The 14,491-nt window shown below is 46.0% G+C and overlaps 1 long non-coding RNA gene across 1 annotated transcript; it reads left to right on the top strand.

Annotated features, from left to right (window-relative positions):
• The first annotated feature begins 489 nt into the window (after positions 1-489).
• Positions 490-4,185, top strand: LOC132248302 (uncharacterized). The gene is made up of 2 exons (XR_009459467.1): positions 490-759; positions 3,721-4,185. It is a non-coding gene; the product is annotated as an uncharacterized LOC132248302 (long non-coding RNA).
• The last annotated feature ends 10,306 nt before the right edge of the window (positions 4,186-14,491 follow it).

Here is a 14,491-nt window from a genome sequence, read left to right as displayed (position 1 = left end):
AGTTTTTTTTCCTCCCCATCTCATGTATATACCTAACTACTTCAGCATCCGGCAGATGGTATTGGTAGCACAGAAAAACTCTCATTGTTCTTGGACCTAGGAGCATGTAGTTCCAATAAGGATGGAGCAAGGGTCCTCCACAGCTTTAACTCTGACTGTCCTTGCTTGTCTTGCTTTCACATTAGACATTTAAGAATCAGTTCAGCCCTCAAAGTGCCTATGTCTCTCTCAAATCAATAGGCATGGCATCTGTGCATCTTTAGGCCAACTATGTTAACATATGGTTAGCGCCTAATTTGAACCTGCAGAACATGGCTTTTGGAATAATGCAACAGCCATAGATCTCAGTGCCTTTCTGCATGTACTAATACATGTGTGCATGTGTGTGTGCACATGTACACATGCTCTAGTGCAGACGTAGCCTCCTAAGGTTGAAAATGCAGCCCTTCTAGACATTTTATTAAATGTTCTCCTTAGAAAGGCCTCAGCCTGAGAGGCAAGGAGATGTCTTTGAGGCTGAACACAATGAGAACATTTGCAAGTGCAGACTTGGAAGTAGAGCTGGCCATAAAACAAAAATCCCATTCCCCGACCAAAATGGAGCTTTCAGAATGTATTTTTGTTCTGCAGCAGACTAAGCTAAGCCGCTTTGATAGAGAGACTGTGAAGAAGAAGAGCCCGTGGCCAGGTGGTGAGGGCACCTGCCCGGCATGTGACAATGACAGGTTCAGATGCCTGCTTTGAATCAGACATCCCCAGGTAAGTGTCTTACCTTGCTGTTGGGTGGGCTTGGTCTCTGCCTCCCTCCCACACCTGGTTCCCCAAGACTAGGGAAGAGAAAGAAAGTGTTTGGTTAAAACTGAGATTTCCACTAAAAACATTTAAAAAAAATAATTTTCCAGCTATAAGAAAAAATGTTGTCAACATACTCCCCTTCCTTTGTGCCCCGCACCTTGTCAGACTGGATCTTCTGTTTATACAATGTGTAAGGCAAGTCTGAAAATGGTGTCCTTTAATATATAATTTCAAATTCCCCTTCCAAAATCTAATTTCTTAACTGCGCTGAGCATAAAAGAAAAAAAGCCCCACCCTGAGCAATATCAAAAGCAACTATTATGAAAATAATAGCAGAGTATTAGCAGCTGTAAATGATAATTATGAGGCATAATATGTCATCTCTCTGGAACACACTGCTGAGAAGGAGAGGGTTTGTGTGCCCAGTACGTAGAACTACTTATTAACAGCCAAGAGATGATTCATTGTAGGGCTCACACGTCTTCCTCACGGCCTTGTTGGTATACTGACAGAAGCTGAGTCGTTCGCTTTGCTCCTCTCACGAGAACTTGTGGCATATCCTGCAACCCAGGACAGGATTGTTTCATTCAGTTCAGGGATTAGGGTGTGTTTGTGCATGTGTGTGTGTGTGTGTGCGCGTGTGTGTGTGTATGTGCATACGTATGTTCCTCAATCTGCCAGCCAAGGGGCCGGGAAGTAGGCTGGGGGAGAGGAGCACGCAGCTCCCTGTCTGCAAAATGTCCTGTCCTTTTGTACCCAAGGCCTGACTCTCCTCTGCCTCAAGGGGCACACTAAACCCAAGGCCACAAAATCATTTCTTGGCCAGTTGGCCGTCATCAGTGTGGGCAGGTTATTGGTGTCATCTCAGGACGGTGAAATCAGTCTGCTGCATTTTGTGAGGGGCTCCCATGGATGCTTTGACAATCCCTCACCTCATACCTGTGGTCTTCTCTTCGGTTTCCCTTCCTCTGGCCTCATCACCAGAGCACAGTACACCAGCCTTGGGCACAGCTAAAGCCTCAGCAAAACACACGTACGATGCTTTGATCAGGGATGAAATTAAGGTGGCCATTCCTCCAGTTTTATAGAGGACAGTCCAGTTTTCTGGTCCTCTGTCATCTATTGATATGAAACTGGATGCCTTTATGTTCTCTTATTTTTCACCGCTTGGCACACCCCTGCCCAGTGCAGACACTGCTGCGGCCGCCTGCGGGACCTCCCCGCTCAGCCCACCCCTGCTGCTGACACCGCCACGGCTGCCTGCGGGAGCTCCCTGCTCACCACCGCCACTCCCCTGCCACCTCCACCGCCACTGCCACTGCAAGAGCTCGCCTGCCCCCCTCTCCTCGGGAGGCATGTGACATTCATGGTGGTGGGGACAGTTGCACTAAATGCAACTGCCCTCTATTCTTGATGGCGACCCTAGATGAAAAACGTCACATTCAATGTCCTCAAAACTAGATACTCAGCCTCTCTCCACCAATTAGGCCACCTTAGACCCACTAATCCCTCAGATCATCGTCCTCCTAGTCCTCACCCCCTCAGGTCCATTAGTCTCATTCCCTGGCCTCTCAAATGCAAGCCTCTTTTCAACTGCAGCAGTTTCTGATGATTCAGTGGTGCTTTTCCCTCCATCTGTCAGCTGCTCAGTACCTTTACCTGAGGAGGTGGGAAGAACTAAGGATGGTAAGAAAGGAGAGCAATCCTTTGGCTTTGCCTCCATAGTCAGGTGGCCAAAAACAGGCGATTGAGTAGATGCATTTCATCTTCCCACATGTTCCTGTGAAGCTATCCTTCCTTGCCTGCTACACCCAACATGTCCATCTCCTCACTGGCCACCTCTGTCCTTCCACATTAGAGTCACAGGGAACTGGTTGGGAATTTTTCATTGGAAAATGCTGATTTACTGGAACTTAAATTTTCCATGGAAGCCTACCAGGGCCTTTCCTTAAGGTGCAATTGTTGGTCAAAATGAGGTATGGAGAGTCTCACATGCCCTGTAATATAAAACAGTTCAGTGGACAATGCACTCCCTGACAACGTGGGAGATTGAGGTTCATGTCCCAGGTCAGAACCAGGTAGGGCAGGTCTTTTGTCTGGGCCACCCCTATCCCAGGTGAGCGCTACAACACCATCATGTTCCAGGATGTGTGGGATCGTATCTCTTTTCCTTTCATGGGGCTGGAGGGAGGTCTTTCCCTTTTATGGACATTATGACCTACAAGAGCACGTGACTCCTGTTCCAGGACATAAACACTTTTAGGCTCCAGAAGTGCAAGGTACTTGGGGGCCAAGGGAGTGATAAAGCCTGGAAGAGAGGTTAGTCCAAGGGAAGTAATGTTTGGTGAAAACACATGTAACACCCACACACATTTGGGTTGCGTACGGCAGAGTGTGCACTTTTGGTTGTGTTGTGTGTGTGTGTATGTACACGTGCATGCATGCGCATGTTTTATGTGGTTAAGATGGCCCCTGTAGTTTTGGCCATGTGCTCTGCACATGGAAAGCTGGGGCCTTGCATCTGGGCAAAATATGTAAAATCCTCTGGCCTGATTAGCCAGCGGGAGCAAAGACTTTTCAGACAGATTGGTTAAGAGAAAGACTGAAATGTGGCACTCCCTGACTGGACAAGACCATGGTGATGGCACCCGAGGGATATAAAATGAGATAGGCTGGTTTGGGGAGGAGGAAAAGCTGCTAGGGACCGCCGAAGAGTGAAGAGCTGCTAGGGGCTGCTGAAGGGGCTGCAGGTAGTTTGTGTGACCCAAACTACCCACAGCTCAGGCCTAGAGGGTAGACCTGGCTTTTCCCCTTTCTTTCTTTTGATAGTCCTTTGCTCCAGTCAAGCTGTGTGGTTGGGTCAGCTGTAGCCAGTCATCAGCCTGGCTCCTTTTTGAGTTTGTCCTGCATTTTTCATTTCACCAGGCAATATAATCCAGCCCAGAAGTTTTGGGGTGCATGCATCCTGGTTGGATCCACAGTCATGCCCCACCCCTGCCTCTCCTTCTGCACACAGCTTCTCCATGGGAGCGAAGATCGACAGTCTACCTCTTTTCCAGGAGCAATAGAGCCCCTTGCAATGCAGAAGGACCCATGCTCTCGATCAGCTCCCTGTGGCGCAGTGAACCCAAGGAGCCGCTCATAGGACTCTGTTGTGGGCCCCCCTCTCCTGCCCATTGCTGAAGGGCAGGTTGAGTGGTGCAGGCCCCCAGATCTACCTATTGGGGAGCCCCAAGTCCCAGACTGCCTGGGTATGGGTGAAGCGTTCCCCAAGAGGGTGCCACCTATAGACTTTGCTTTGTAGTTAATAGTGTTTTAAATTATATTTAGTGTTTTCTTTAGGGATTTTTTGTTTTTATTCTCTGTAATAAATTTGAGTTTTTGTGTTTACATGGTTGCGAGGAGGGGGCTTTGTTCATATGGGACACCCCAGCAAATTTAGTGTTCGTCAGATTTCTGGGTGGGGGCTTGAGCCACTGGTATAATTTATGGGGTAAACCGATATGTGAACCCAGCCCTTCTTGCTGCCAGCTGGTGCCTGGCAGAAGGGTTACACACACATTGCTGTTTCTTTATGGATCTGGGATCTTGAGTCTTGCACTGCAGGGTGGGGAAAGGATTCCTTCCCCTGGCCAATCAAGACAAACCCTGAGAAGTTGGGCAACATACTGCTGACTCCCTCATAACAAGGGAGCCTTTACTGGGGGATGGATGGACTGCTTAGCTCTTCCAACTTGGGTCTGGAAGAACTGACTTGGAAAAGAGCCAGCTGGGAGAAGTTGGCTTTAGGCTACAGCTGGCCTGATTTAGCAGGGCCCTAGGAAGAGGGCACTTAACACTTGAATGCAAAGAACATAAGCCTACCTGAATTAGTGCACAGGCCCCTGGAGGAGGGCTGGTGCACTCTGAGCCAAGGAAAGGAGGCCTGTCTGCAGTAGCACCTCGCCTACCCCACAGAAAGGTTGGACTTGAAGGGTTTAGTTCTCTGTAAAAAGAGCTAGTATATAAGCCCCACCATGGAGGATCTTGTTCTAAGCACTGTGGTCTGGAAGTAAATTATTCAAAGGTAATGTGGCCTTCAGGTCCATGCCACCTGGTGATGGGGATGGGGCTGAGCAACTAATTGTCCTTACCTTAGCACTGTTTCACTATTATGTTAACAGGAGAATGAGACCCTATGTTTATTATCGGCTGACCCAAAATGCCAGCTCTGGACATCCCTAATTTTGGGATGTTTGAAATCCACATTTCATATATCCATATATCACTTGGATCTGCATTTAACATGACCTAATGGTTTGGCCTTCCTATGTCAGGACTTCAATGGCTCCAAAAAGAGACACAGTAATTCCCAACCAGCTCAGCACTCAAGGCTCTAACTGTTAATTGGGGGGTGAAGGGGCAGAACTGACACTCTCACTACACACTGACTCCAAAGCTAGGCACGCTGGGCACCTTTACATTTGCCCTGGGGTGGGGCACTTTAAGTAAAGCGGCTCTGGGGTAAACAGCGTCCCCACACTTCAAAATGGTGACAGGGGAGCTTTAACTAAAGCTTGATTGATGAGCCTTTGTTAAAGTCAAACCGGCCCTCCGACCACTGTCCCACGCTTCTCATCCAGGTGGGCACGAATGATACAGCGCTACCTCTACAACCGAAAGGGACCGGGGGGTCTTGACTGACCACAGGATGAATATGAGTCACCAATGCGGTGATGTGGCTGGCAAAGCAAACTAAACTCTGGTGTGCATCCACTGATGCAGCTCAAGCAAAAGCAGGGGTGTCATCCTCCTGCTTTACTCAGGCCTGGTGAGACTGCAGCTGGAGTACTGCATCCAGTTCTGGGCCCCCCAATTCAAGAGGGATGTGGAAAAGTTTGAGAGAGTCCAGAGAAGAGCCACGCATATGATCCAAGGCCTGGAGGGCAGGCCGTATGAAGAGAGGCTGAGGGACTTGGGACTCTTCAGTCTGGAAAAGAGAAGGCTCAGGGGGACTTGGTGGCAGCCCACAATTACATAAGAGGGGTACATCAGGACCTGGGAGAGCAGCTGTTCACCAGAGCTCCCCAAGGGATAACAAGGTCTAACAGCCATAAACTCCAGGAAGGCCGATTTAGACTAGACATAAGAAAAAGATTCTGTACGGTGCGAGTGTCCAGGATCTGGAACAGACTCCCCACAGAGGTGGTGCAAGCACCTACTCTGGACTCTTTCAAAAAACATCTGGATATTTTTGTTTCTGGGGTCACTTGATCCCAGCTGACTTTCTGCCGATGACTCAATGATCTCACGAGGTCCCTTCCAGCCCCTAATGTCTATGAAATCTATAAAGTGAATCCACTGCCATTTTGAAGCATGGGGACGCTGAATACATGTGATGCCGAAGCTGCTGGAGCGTGCTAATTAATCATGTCTGCTCTGGCGCTTTCTAATTAGAACATGTCAGAGCAGGCATCAGGCACGTGTATAGGTGCCCATAGGGGCAGCTTGACATAACCTCTGAGTGCAACACTGTCCTGCAGAAGACTTAGCCAAAAGGATATATAAGTACTTTATATGAAGTATTCAGCATAACAAGGACTGAAAAACATGTCTATCTCTTCCCAGGTGAATACCCTAACCATTAGAGTCAAACACAGTTATGCTCGTGCTCTCTTCTTCCTGTGGCCCAGTGAATATTCAAACAGACTATGCAAAGTTGGAACAGTTTCAGCAAAAGGTTTGGAAACACTTCCGCCCTAGAAGAGTTTATATTCTGGTCATGAGACTATTCTCCAGTGCAGGGAATAATGTACATTCAAATCCACTCAGGCAGAGGATGAAATTAAACCCAGGTCTCCCAAATCCTGGGTCAGTGCCCCAACTACTGAACTATTAGGTAAACAGGGGTACCCCACTACCTGCTCCTCCTGCAGTTGCAGTTTTTGGAAAATGATAATTGTAGGTATCTAGCTCCAGAGGAAGCTTTGGGGCTGTGAAGCCCAGTGGGAATCAGATACAGCCTGAAGTCCAGAATAAAGGGTGTCTGTACACATGCTCTGGGGCACTAGGGAGGAGAGGAGCATTTTAATTAGTGTGGCTCTTGGGAGCTGCTCCAATTAAAACACCTGCAGTATTTCGTGTATTCAGCATCCTATGCAGGGCTGGATTAATCCTTTAGTGGGCCCTAGGCAAACAAACTTGTGGGCCCTGGGCTAGTTGAGACTCCCCTCCCCACCCCTGGCACTGCCACCTGAGAGGAGTGGGGCTTGGAGCCACCGCTAGGAAGCAGCTGCCAAGGTGGCGAGACCAGCAGTGGGGAGAGGAAGGGAAGGGAGGAGGACGGGGCTATTTGCACTGTCGCCGTGGAAGGAAGGATTGGGCCCCCCCTGCAGTTTAGGGCCCTAGGCATGTGTCTAGTTTGCCTATGCGTTAATCTGGCCCTGGTCCCGTGTTTCAAAATGGCACTTTAACTAAAGCTTGTTCTGATTAGAACGGTCCAGCAGACTTGATGAACCAAGTCTGCTCTGATGCTTTCTAATCAGAATGATTTGGCGCATGTGTAAAAGTGCCCAAAAATGTCTGATTCCCAGAGATGGGTGGTGCCCAACACACCCCTCCGGTCACCGCTTCCTATCGACTTGCTCCCTGCTCAGCCTGCTAGGTTTTTTTGGATCCTGTTCTTAGGACCCTGTTCTCATGCATTGTACAGGAAGCCCAGACACCTAGCTTGGGCCAGTGGTTTCTATCATTTGGCAAGGTGCCTTATTCCACTTGTGGATCTAGCCCTGAGCACTTAATATTTACTGACAAAACAGGTACAGAGACCAAAGAGGTTTCATAACCACAGCACTCTGTAGCTTGTTGGGTTAGTTTGTTTTCCTGAAAAAAGGAACTAACCAGTGAGAGCTGGAAAACTCCAGAAAGACGATGGAGTATATTTGCCAATGATCAGCACAGGACAAAGTGGAATGTGCTTTCAGAAACAGAGCAGGACAATAAAAGTTAGGGGTGGAAAAAAAAACAGCGCTCTCATGTGACATTTCAAAGTTAATCCCATCACTGCAAATTACTTTTGTCATCTGTAAGAATGCAGTGAGATGTTAGCAATGCCCACATGAATTATAATAATGTAGCAACATATAAGTAGCTGTTTTTATTATACATTCACCTGAATCTAATTTTCTCCACTTCCGCAATCATCCTGTGACTGCTCTCCAGGGGAATGTTTACATCTTGCTTTCGAATATATAGGAGTTTCAGCTGAGATTTTTCTTAAAGGCACTAAAAAATTGAATACAATTTCTGGCTAAAAAAACAAAATTTTACTATACACCACTGGCACTGTGTGGTCTGAACCCATTCTAAAGGGATCATGCTCCTTGAAGACATCCTGAAACAGTGGGCATGCCAAAATAATCTTGCTTTTTATTAAAATCTGTCTTGGATGATAAATGTCAGGTTTAGGACTTTATTTTCAAAATAAATTAAATTTGAAGTATACAGACATGTAAAAAACTGAACCTGGCTCTTTAGAAGCCAGGTTATGACCTTGCCCACTAGACCATCTTTGTACACTACGTTTATATTCAATGAGCATTAGTAAACTCTATAGACATAAAAAATACTGCAAACACTGAAGCCTTTCATTTGTACCATAGGGGACTGCAGTAACATATGGTCCTAAATTTAGAAACCATTTTTCATTCTCATACATACATCCTTCACTGGCTGGCATCTCCCATACATCCACCCAAATACAGGCTTGGAGACCACCATGCATGTGTGTTTTCTCTCTCCCTCTCCATGTACATGGCCTGCACACATACAAACAGCACACGCACTCAAAAGATGGTCTCTAAGCCTGTATTTAAATGGATGGAAGTAAAAAGCAAGTCAATTCAGAATGTATGTACAAGACAGCAAGAAATGATTGCTAAATTAGGGACCATATGTCACTACAGTCCCTTATGGCACAAGGTAAAAGGTCTCAGTGTCTGCAGGATTATTAATGGCTGTATAGGTTACTAATAGGAATACAAGGAACACAAGGCTATAAGGGGCTTCCTGGGGCAGTTGCCTCAGTCTTCAAGCAACTAGTTTTCTAGAGAAGTCCATAGAAATGGACCACACTGACCACAACCATAATACATCCCATAAAAATCCCTGAAATATGCCACAGGGAAGAGCAGGAGAAACAAGGGACCACCATTTCCTTGCTGCTGGAATGGCAGAAAATTAGTTAAGTTAAATTTGGCATCATAGGTACCTGGCCAGGCACCCAAGACACAGGGGTAGCAGTGACTTCTGGTTGCACTGCAACTGCAATTGTGATTGTGCCCCTGGTCCCCAAGTCTGTACCAGGGAAGTTTCCCTGTTGACCCTGCCATAGTTATGTCAGGTGATGCCAGGAAGATGATCATCTGCTGGACTAAAGAGAATGGCAAAAGGCCCTCACAAACCCTGCAAATGCAACCTGGAGAAAAATTCCTTTCTGCTACCCAAACCTGGCAATTTTTTGACCCTAAGTGAATGACCTAGACTCTCACAAGAGGTTTATTGTGTCCTTAGGTGCCATCCCCATGTAAAGATAAGGAACAGAGTCATAGATCATTAAATCTGCAAAATGACCTAGGGCATCTCTGTACTGTAGCAACAGCCTGACCAGCCAGGATGTCCCAAACAAGACTGCTTTCCCCTCATTCCTGTACCCATTTTTCAACTGTAGAAACATGCCACAGAAGATGCTCCAAGATGTCCTGCCACAGCCACTTTTGAGACCTTGGTTTCCAGTGTGCTTAAGAGGAGCCCCTGGGGATGACCCTGGAATGAACCCATTACTGTATTTCTAGGTTTAGAGCATGTGAACAGGAACAGGTTGGTGGGTGTGTTTGGGGCTGCCACCATGGTACAGATGTGCCTTCACATGCCAAAATGCAACCTTAATGCAGCTATTGGTGTCTAAATCCATAATCCAGGGAGTCAAAACCCCTGCTCAGCTGCTGCCTAAAGCTGGAGGCATCTTAGGGTGTGTGTAGATGAAATGGGGGCCCTAAATTGAAGCGGTGGGTTTTTAAAAACACCACTTCAGTTTAGGGTCGATTAAACCCCTGTGTAGTTTGATGACACACCCATCTTACCTGTTTCTTTGGCGGGGAGTGGAGGGCGAGCTGCCAGCAGGTGGAATGGTCCCTGGACTGGGGGGGAGGGTGGGGTGTTGGTGCTTCCCTTCGCGGCAGTGGTGGCTTCCCAGGCAGCACTTGCCTGCAGGCTCGGGGGCAGCACAGCTGCAGAGAGAAGCACCGGGTCCCTGCACTGTTCAGGCAGACAAATGGGCTCCGGGGTGGGGGGAGGAAGATCAGGCTCATCACTTTTCTTGGGTGGAGCCTGCCTTCCCGGGCTGCTGCCAGGCTGCCTGCAGGGCTTCCTGCAGAGCGCCTGAGCTGCATGGAGCCTGGTGCTTTGCTCCGTGGCTGTAGGGCAGCAAACTAAAACTCCTTGGAGGAGTTTTAGTTTGCTGTGCCCCAAGTCAATTAAGGTGCATTATGCCCCTGAATTTCCTACAGCGGCTGGAATCAATACACTGCCGAGGCATACAGACACTGACACCGCTAAAGTGGTGCAAAAGCATTTGGCCCGCTTTAAAGTGTCGCGCACGCATGCCTCTCGATTTGTCTATGCATGGCCTTAGGCACCTAGGTTTCCTTTGGCAAAGCTCTCTGGATTCCCCCAAATGTCTGTTTCTGTCTGCAGGGATTTGAAGCTCACTCATCCCTAGTTGATGCTCTAACCACCGTGTTAGACAGTTTTCTGCAGGCAGGGAAGGGCACTCTCTCAGTGCACCCTCTCAAAGTTGTTGTGCTGTACACAGAATATTTCAGTATTTGTTGGGCCAGAGACTGAGAAAGAGGGAGCATGATTCATTGTCACTTTAATGCTTAGGACCCCTACCCGGGACAGGGGAGATTAGGGTTCTAAGTCCCTACTCCAATGGCTACTTAAAATATAATATACCTCCACATCCCGGTCAGGTGCTCTAATCACTGAGGTACTGAATAAAATGGAGGCGCCTCCTCTGGCAGTGTTTTGTGAAAAGGGGCTGGCATAAGCCCCTAATTTCAGGAGAAGGGTCCAAGATTATATAACCCAGCCAGGGAGAGGTGCTCCTCTGCAGTGTTGATGTAGGTAATATAAGACTTTTAGAGTAGGGACTCAAACACGCCCCTCTCCTCAGCATTTCGTATCAACTAGTTTAGTTTAGGTGGCTCCCTAAGTGTGTTGGCTTTTGTAGGTCCCATCCTGAGGTGCTCAACAGTCCCCATGCACAGGGAGAACAGATGCCAAACTCAGAGGCCTTTGAAGGCAAGGCACCAGAACACTGATCATCATGGTATCTAAATTCTTCTGTGGCTTTAGGTCCAGTCCATGAAGAAACTTAGGTACCTACCTCCCACCGACTTCAATGGAAGACAAGCACCTATACAACTGTGAAGCTGTGGGCCTAAGTCACTTGCCCAAAGTCATGCATGAAACCTGTGGCAGAGTGCAGAAGTGAATTTGAGAGACCTTGGGTGTGCCTATGTGCCCAGGGGTAATCCACCTCTGAAAAGATTACCAGGCTATGCTGTTTTCAGATCCAGAGCTAGAGCGTATGGGGCTAGCTCAAGGTGTCTGTGCATTGCTGTCATGTGCTATAGACAACTCTCCCTATGTTCTAGGTTACAACCAGAACCACTGGCTCCTTCTTTCCAGAAATTGAAATACCCCATTTCTGTTTTCTATGCATCTTGGACTCCTTGGCTTGAGTTTATTGGAATAGAACAACCTTTTGGAGCTTAGATAAACTTACAGACTGGTCTCCAAGTTCATAAAACTAATTTGAAGGTGTGAACCTTTCTTACTTATAAGAAGCCTGTATTTTGCCCTTGAGTAATTTATTTAGTTAATAAACACAACATATTTTTCTGGTTAGCCTGGATAATGTTACTATTTTTATTATTTATTTATATTACAGTAAAAACAGACTCTGGTCAGGAATAAGTCCTGTGGTGAATGGTCCTGCAAAACAACACTTAGCCCCTTGATTTTTCCCTCTTTTTTCTCTGCTACTCTGCTCATTTACTCATATTCGCTCCAATGTACAATATGAACTGCAACACTTCCAAGTTCAATTTGGACTTCTAAGCATACATCACTCTATGGACTCATAACAAGGCAAAATGTCTACATCAATTTAATCTAAGTTCCTTTTTTGGCATGTAGTTTAACAGTCTGTTTATAGCAGGCATTTGGAGACAAATCTATAGCCTATGCATTAAGTAGTGTAAATAAGATCCCTCTTTTACTGATTCTGACTCCCTTATATTCTCTAAAGCCGATTCTACCACTGTACATGGGAGTCTAAGTCAAAGACATGCACGGCAAGCTTATAAGTCTGATTCAACTAAGGGACGTTCTGTTTTACTCCTTGCCCTTCAATATGAATTTACTTTTAAATTGTTCCATTATCCATTATAACAGTAGAATACAAAACCAATATTGTTCATGTTTAGTCAAATTATCCTTGTCTTGCTTCTTTCTGTTTAAGGACTCTGTATTTTACTAGCAATGATAGGAATAGTTAATATAGGTGAAAAAAATTTTGTTATGATGTCTCAGTTCTTCACTGGTGGCGCGCTATAAAACTTCTGAAATCCATTCATGTACCACTGGTTTCTTTTCTGATTTCTGTAGTTGTTTACAGGAATTGAACTTTTAAACCCAAGATGTTCATTTAGCTTGGAAATGAAGCAAAACAAGTTTGTCGAGCTCTACTTACTACAATATTTCTGGCAGAGAAGGAACCGTATCAGAATAAATAAAAACACTTTGCTAACCTTTGCCCATTTTTGGAACTGAATCCAAACGAACTCTTTGAGGAGATTCTGAAATATTTAATACAGACTTGGACCAAAAGTCAAAGTACTAGAATATCCTGAGACAAGCTTTTATTGCGCAGTTTCCAGGCTGATTGAAAGCCAGAAGTAATGGAAAGCTTGCAAGAGCAATCTAGTACAGGCATTGACAATGTTTTGGAGTGGAGGCTGCTTCAACAGAGTGGAGAAGACTGAGGCAGGGATTTAATACAGTCTTTAAAGATCTGAAGAGTGATTACAGAGAAAATAGAGATTAGCTTTTCTCTGTGACCATAGGGGACAGAACTCGGAGCAATGGTCTCAAAGCAGCATCAGGGAAAATTTAGGTTGGAGACAAGGAGGGACTTTTTGTCTATGAGAGTGGTCAAGCATTGGAACTGGCAACCTAGGGAAGCTGTGGAATCTCTGTCCCTGGCAATTTTCAAGAGCAGGTTAGACAGACACTTGGCTGGGATAGTTTGATCAAGGATGAGCAAAGGGCTGGACTAGATCTTGTGAGGGCTCTCCCAGCCCTATTTTCCCATGATTCTACAAAATTTGGGTACAGGCCACTTCCAACCTGCCCCATGCCTCTCCTGCCACAGATGCAAGAACCACTCCTCATCCCCACCCCTTCCCCTGCAGTGCCCCCACAGCTTCCCCCTGCCATCTGGACACCACATGGGTGAAGACCTCCACAGAAGCCCACTGTCATGGAAATGCTGCTGAAGACCCCTGGCTTCATGGGCCAGATCCGGTGGGCTGTATGTTGCCAACCCCTGAATATTTAAGAGACTTAAGAGATATGGATAGTTTGCATCCAGGATTTTGGAAGCTTACCAAACCCAAATCCTGTGAGATGGTGAGTTCTTCTCTCATTGAAAGCTAGCATTTATTCAACATCTTGCAGAACTGGAGTCCTTTTGAGGGTCATTCATTACTACCCCTAATATCTTGCATTTAATTATTCCTGGCCTTTCACGATTTCCATACCTGATGAACAGAAGGTGGTTTTACTAGACTCAGCAGGCTAACAAATTCAGTTCCAGCATTTATTAAACCAGCTCCCAAACACAATCCCCTTTTCTGCTTTTTTTTTTTTAAAGAAAAAAAAAAGTCAGGTTATTTATTATACAACGGCAACAAGGAAGCAAACGTGAATGAGTTGCTATGTCATTCAGATCTTTCCCTGTGCCTTTCCCAGAGGGTAGAAAACACACACAAGCCACGGCATTCTCACAGTGTTTTCCTTTTAGCTGGACTAATAGGTCTTCGGAGGGCTACGCTGCCACAGACTCTTATGAACGTGAATGTTTTGCTGAACCTGTATGCACTTCCTCCAAAATGCAGGTTACTCGATAAAGCTTTACAACACTTGAGGCATTGATGTATGAAAGCCTGGGTGGCATCAGGCACAGAGTCCTTGCAAGGGGTTTGTATAGTCCAAAGTACAAGCAAACTATTTAACAGGCATTTGTCAGGGGAACAGCATTGTATCAGATTTCCCTTTCCCTTTAATGTGACTTCACTTAAAAATTACATTAAATATTGAATTGTGGAAAGGTGGAGACTCAATGGTTAGAGCTTCTTACCACTAGTCAACATTTAGTTATTAAACTGTCATAGATTAACCTAATTTTTTATGCTGCTGATCTATTTTGAAGCAGAAATGAGAGCAGTGATTAATTACAGCTATGCCAAATTTCTATTCAGAAGGGAAAAACTCCAGTAAGTATGCTATACAAACTGTATATAACATCCTCCAAGAAGCAGGTTCATCATGTGAAATGGGCATCGTAGAACATTTTATATCTAAAACCTTC

Source organism: Alligator mississippiensis, chromosome 2, assembly GCF_030867095.1.
Source record: "Alligator mississippiensis isolate rAllMis1 chromosome 2, rAllMis1, whole genome shotgun sequence".
Classification (NCBI taxonomy): Eukaryota; Metazoa; Chordata; order Crocodylia; family Alligatoridae; genus Alligator; species Alligator mississippiensis.
The sequence above is the reverse complement of the archived record's forward strand: the minus strand, read 5'-3'. Positions and strand labels throughout refer to the sequence as shown.